The 6,326-nt window shown below is 33.3% G+C and overlaps 1 non-coding gene across 1 annotated transcript; it reads left to right on the top strand.

The window, feature by feature from the left end:
- Nucleotides 1-2,779: 2,779 nt before the first annotated feature.
- On the top strand, nt 2,780-2,913 carry LOC143389243 (small nucleolar RNA SNORA71). Its single transcript, XR_013090122.2, has one exon. It is a non-coding gene; the product is annotated as a small nucleolar RNA SNORA71 (small nucleolar RNA).
- The last annotated feature ends 3,413 nt before the right edge of the window (nt 2,914-6,326 follow it).

Genomic DNA, 6,326 nt, shown 5'->3' with positions numbered 1-6,326 from the left:
CCTATGCTTTCTGGGGGACACCTCACACCCAAACCAAAACAAGTCATTCTTTTTTTTTTTTAATTAATTTTTATTGTAGGTTGTTCAAAACATTACATAGTTCTTGATATATCATATTTCACACTTTGATTCAAGTGGGATATGCTCTCCCATTTTTACCCCATATACAGATTGCAGAATCACATCAGTTGCACAACCATTGATTTACATATTGCCATTCTGGTGTCTGTTGTATTCTGCTGCCTTTCCTATCCTCTACTATCCACCCTCCCCCCTCCCCTCCCCTCTTCTCTCTCCCCCCTCTACTGTAATTCATTTCTCCCCCTTATATTTTTCCTCCTTTCCCCTCACTTCCTCTTGTATGTAATTTTGTATACCCCTGAGGGTCTCCTTCCATTTACATGCAATTTCCCTTCTCTCTCCCTTTCCCTCCCACCTCTCATCCCTGTTTAATGTTAATCTTCTTCTCATGCTTTTTGTCCCTACTCTGTTCTTAGCTACTCTCCTTATATCAAAGAAGACATTTGGCATTTGTTTTTAAGGGATTGGCTAGCTTCACTTAGCATAATCTGCTCTAATGCCATCCATTTCCCTCCAAATTCTATGATTTTGTCATTTCTTAATGCAGAGTAATACTCCATTGTGTATAAATGCCACATTTTTTTTATCCATTCGTCTATTGAAGGGCATCTAGGTTGGTTCCACAGTCTTGCTATTGTGAATTGTGCTGCTATGAACATGGATGTAGCAGTGTCCCTATAGTGTGCTCTTTTTAGGTCTTTAGGGAATAGACCGAGTAGGGGAATAGCTGGATCAAATGGTGGTTCCATTCCGAGCTTTCCAAGAAATCTCCATACTGCTTTCCAAATTGGCCGCACCAATTTGCAGTCCCACCAGCAATGTACAAGAGTACCCTTTTCCCCACATCCTCGCCAGCACTTGTTGCTGTTTGACTTCCAAATGGCTGCCAATCTTACTGGAGTGAGATGGTATCTTAGGGTGGTTTTGATTTGCATTTCTCTGACTGCTAGAGATGGTGAGCATTTTTTCATGTACTTGTTGATTGATTGTATGTCCTCCTCTGAGAAATTTCTGTTCAGGTCCTTGGCCCATTTGTTGATTGCGTTATTCGTTAACTCATTGTCTAATTTTTTTAGTTCTTTGTATATTCTGGATATTAGGGCTCTGTCTGAAGTGTGAGGAGTAAAGATTTGTTCCCAGGACGTAGGCTCCCTATTTACCTCTCTTATTGTTTCTTTTGCTGAGAAAAAAACTTTTTAGTTTGAGTAAGTCCCATTTGTTGATTCTAGTTATTAACAGTTGTGCTATGGGTGTCCTATTGAGGAATTTGGAGCCGGACCCCACAGTATGTAGATCATAGCCAACTTTTTCTTCTATCAGATGCCATGTCTCTGATTTGATATCAAGTTCCTTGATCCACTTTGAGTTAACTTTTGTGCATGGCGAGAGAAAGGGATTCAGTTTCATTTTGTTGCAAATGGATTTCCAGTTTTCCCAACACCATTTGTTGAAGATGCTATCCTTCTTCCATTGCATGCTTTTAGCCCCTTTATCGAATATAAGATAGTTGTAGTTTTGTGGATTGGTTTCTGTGTCCTCTATTCTGTACCATTGGACCACCCGCCTGTTTTGGTACCAGTACCATGCTGTTTTTGTTACTATTGCTCTGTAGTATAGTTTGAAGTCTGGTATAGCTATACCGCCTGATTCACACTTCCTGCTTAGCATTGTTTTTGCTATTCTGGGTCTTTTATTTTTCCATATGAATTTCATGATTGCTTTCTCTATTTCTACAAGAAATGCCGTTGGGATTTTGATTGGCATTGCATTAAACCTATAGAGAACTTTTGGTAATATCGCCATTTTGATGATGTTACTTCTACCTATCCATGAACAGGGTATATTTTTCCATCTTCTAAGATCTTCTTCTATTTCTCTCTTTAGGGTTCTGTAGTTTTCATTGTATAAGTCTTTCACCTCTTTTGTTAGGTTGATTGCCAAGTATTTTATTTTTTTTGAGGATATTGTGAATGGGGTGGTTGTTCTCATTTCCATTTCAGAGGATTTGTCGCTGATATACAGGAATGCCTTTGATTTATGCGTGTTGATTTTATAGCCTGCCACTTTGCTGAATTCATTTATTAGCTCTAATAGTTTCTTTGTAGACCCTTTTGGGTCTGCTAGGTATAGAATCATGTCATCTGCAAATAGTGATAATTTGAGTTCTTCTTTTCCTATTTTTATGCCTTTAATTTCTTTCGTCTGTCTAATTGCTCTGGCCAGTGATTCGAGAACTATGTTTAACAGAAGTGGTGAGAGAGGGCATCCCTGTCTTGTTCCAGATTTTAGAGGGAATGCCTTCAGTTTTTCTCCATTCAGAATGATGCTAGCCTGAGGCTTGGCATAGATTGCTTTTACAATATTGAGGTATGTTCCTGTTATCCCTATTTTTTCTAGAGTTTTGAACATAAAGGGATGCTGTACTTTGTCGAATGCTTTTTCCGCATCTATCGAGATAATCATATGGTTCTTATTTTTAAGCCTATTGATGTGGTGAATAACATTTATTGATTTCCGTATATTGAACCAGCCTTGCATCCCAGGGATAAATCCTACCTGATCATGGTGCACAATTTTTTTGATATGTTTTTGTATCCGGTTCGCCAGAAGTTTATTGAGGATTTTTGCATCTAGGTTCATTAGAGATATTGGTCTTCTTTAAAATCTCTATAAAATATGCTGTATAATAAATTATATGACCTGCATTTGAAAGTGATCATGAGCTGCCAACGCCCTGGTCATTGATAGTCCAGGGAAAGGAATGGCTGGAAGACATTGTCCCCATGTTTGGAGGGTCTACCCATCCCTTCCAAACCCTGTAGCTTTCCCACATTCTGGTTAAGAAAAATAATAAGGGTTGGGGATGTGGCTCAAGCGGTAGCGCGCTCGCCTGGCATGCGTGCAGCCCAGGTTCGATTCTCAGCACCACGTACAAACAAAGATGTTGTATCTGTCGATAACTAAAAAATAAATATTAAAAATTCTCTCTCTCTCTCTCTCTCACTCTCTCTCCTCTCTCACTCTCTCTTTAAAAAAAGAAAATGAAATAAATTGATATACTGTTCTTAGGAAATCTTATATTTATTTTCTTCCTATACTAGAATACTTTTGTTTTATTTTTTTAGATAATAATTACTTAAGAAGTTGTTTTGATTTTAGAATCATGTTGCACTAACTGTTCTTCAAGGTTAGAGTTGACTGAGATATATGAGATACAAACAAAAGTCAGATTTGATTCTACAACAACAGAGAAAACTTCAGGTGACCATTTAATCTGTTTTATTTATTCTTGGGAAAATACAAAATTTTCATGACTTTAAACTATTTATTCCTTCTTCCCCTCCTCCTGTCATTCATTCATTCTTTATTTCTCTTTTTTTGTTTTGAGTGACTTTCATTGCATCTTTGCTAAGTTAAATATATATAAAAATGAGAACTCGTTACATAGTACACTATATTATTCTATTTTTAAATCTCATAATTGGATATATATATATATATATATAAATAAAATAAGGATATTAAACACATTATCAATTAGTATTAATAGGGTACTTATTTAACACAATTTAAGTAGGATTTTATAAATATTTAAAATTTTTGCATTATTTCATAATATATTCTTTTATGTATAAAGATGGATTAGATAAAAATACCCTTAGTCCAAATAGGTTCACAATTGAGGTTTTATTTGTAAATAAAATACATTATATAAGTTTTGTTGAAAAAGTTTTCTGTGGAGAAACATTTTAGAGTGAATCTTCATAATGTGTACTGATTGTTTCACACTCCTTCATACCTTCTACGTGATATAAATTACCTTCTTAATTCATCACTGTTATTTCTTTTTGGAAAAATATCTCATTACTTCTATTATTTTTCTTTGTAACTTAAAATAACATTCTTATAAATGAGTATTTCATTTTAATACCATGCTTTGATGCTTTCCACTTGTGCTATTTCATTTTAATTATAAACTTAACTCTGCTAAAGTAAACCCATAGGAGCACAGATTCAGAGGATTTTAGTATCATTCTTTTTTTTTAACACCAAATCTTTCTTACTTTTGGTTTCAGCAATAAATGAGACTATAATATAATAGTATATATTTTCTCATTACATTTTGCTTTCAAAATGCCTCTTTATTGTGTTATAAATGTCAAATGTTATATTTATCTACATGTTTAGGATCATACATCTGATAGAATTCAAGAATACTAATGATGTCTAGTGACATTTAATAGATATAACTAGTGTATTTTCAGAAACTACCAAAAGACCAATATGATCATATTGGATGCTGTATTTCATAAAATAAAATATTGGCTATGAGTTTTTCTGAATAGTACTAAGATGTAAATAATATTGAAGGTACTTGACAAAAAGATATTTATATAATCTTCAATATATATCAAATTATTTTAAACAATTATAAGCCAATTCAATTTGCTTAACAATTAGTCTGCATAGAAAATGTATATATAAACATGATTTTTAAATGAAATCAATGATAAAATAAATATCATTACTAAAATAATATGCAAAATGTGATTATTGTGGAACCAAAAACCTATAGTACCTATTGTTTTCCATGCTTTGAAAGTGCAATAAAAAAACAATCAAATAAAAAAAAAAATCACCCCTCCTACACACAGGAAAATCCCAAACAGATTAACTTTATTTGAATTTATGAAAATTTAAGGCACTTGTAATCCATGATTAATAAACAACATTTACTAATTATTTTCAATCAGTATTTTCAAACTATATTCTGTATTTAAATGCCTCTTATATTTATTTTTTGTTTATATTAGGATGTTTGAAAAACCTAAATAATATTTTAAAGTAAAATTTAAACCTTTGACCATCATTTATAGTTATTTTTTATTAAGTTGATAATAATTCTTGCAGAATTCTTTTCATAAAACCAGGTAAATCATTGCTTAATATATTTTGTCCAACAGATTCTCAGAGCACTGATTTGAAAGAGGAAGGGTCAATATGAATCTAATAACTCAACTTTAGGATGAGATCTAGAAAATGAAATCAAATCCTAGTCTGAAAATTCTTTCCATTATTCTTCAGTGTTCCAATGCTTGATTAGCTCTTGAGGGCGAGTCACACAAACACTACCTGGATTCCAACAAATGCATATTGCTATTGTATATTTGAACATCTACAGAAATATCTGGGGTACCAGGTATTTCTCAGAGAAGCAGAATTAGGTAGAATGGCAGAAACTTTGGAAATGCAACAAATGTCACAGAAAGAAATCATTTCTTATAAAATAAATAATGATATGGATTGTGCAGTCAATTTTCTAAGCAAAGGGCTTATTTTGTTACATAATTCTCATCTGAGGCTTTGTTAAATCGAGGGACTGTTTTCTTTGCCACCTTCTCTATGCTCTGGATGTTAATCTTAACCCTCATTTCACACAATCCATAGTAAGTCTTCGGAAACAAGATGACTAATACTAAAGACTGTGAAGGGAAGATTTCCCTTTAACCAGAGGAAGCATGTTTATACTGGAATAGTCCCTCAAATTTGACTCTTGATGAATTTGGGCATGAGTAAATAGTGCCTTCTGTTGTCCAAAATTTCCTGACTTATGTAGAATATATGTGCTAAGGGATGATGATTTAAATGTGCAGAAAAAGGCTATTACTATTATGAATTCCATTAAGACAGGATACTTTGAATTCCAAGTCTGCCATAATCTTGGCTTTCAACTATTGGAAAATACCTAACTGCTCTAAACAAGTTGTTTCATCTTTACATTCATGATTCCTCTCTGAAGAGCAATTTTAATCATTTAGGATTATTTCCAAGTGGAAGTTAATATTTGTATTATAAAGAAAATTCATTTACCCCAAATGATGAACTAGCTATGTGATTTTTTTAAAGTGCTTTCAGTATACTGTAATATCTGAACTATCTAATAAGAGTGTTTAAGGTTTGACAGTATGTTGCTTTGTATCTGGATACATTATTTTTTTCTCATTCTTTATTTCCAGTTACTGTATCATGTTCTTCCAGCATTAGAATCAACGGAGTTTTCCTAGCAAAAAAGTGTTATCTTCAAGGGCTTGTTTTCAGTCCTGGGGGATAATGCAGGTAAAATCTTTAGTAAGAGTCAAGTTTTTCAGGTCACTTGCACATTTTCTTGCCTCATAATCATCAATAACTTAATAAAATTTTTCTTCTCCTTCCTCATTTATTTTTAATAGTCCCCACCCCAAAGC

Source organism: Callospermophilus lateralis, unplaced genomic scaffold (genome assembly GCF_048772815.1).
Source record: "Callospermophilus lateralis isolate mCalLat2 unplaced genomic scaffold, mCalLat2.hap1 Scaffold_194, whole genome shotgun sequence".
Classification (NCBI taxonomy): Eukaryota; Metazoa; Chordata; class Mammalia; order Rodentia; family Sciuridae; genus Callospermophilus; species Callospermophilus lateralis.
This window is presented reverse-complemented; position numbering and strand designations above follow the sequence as displayed.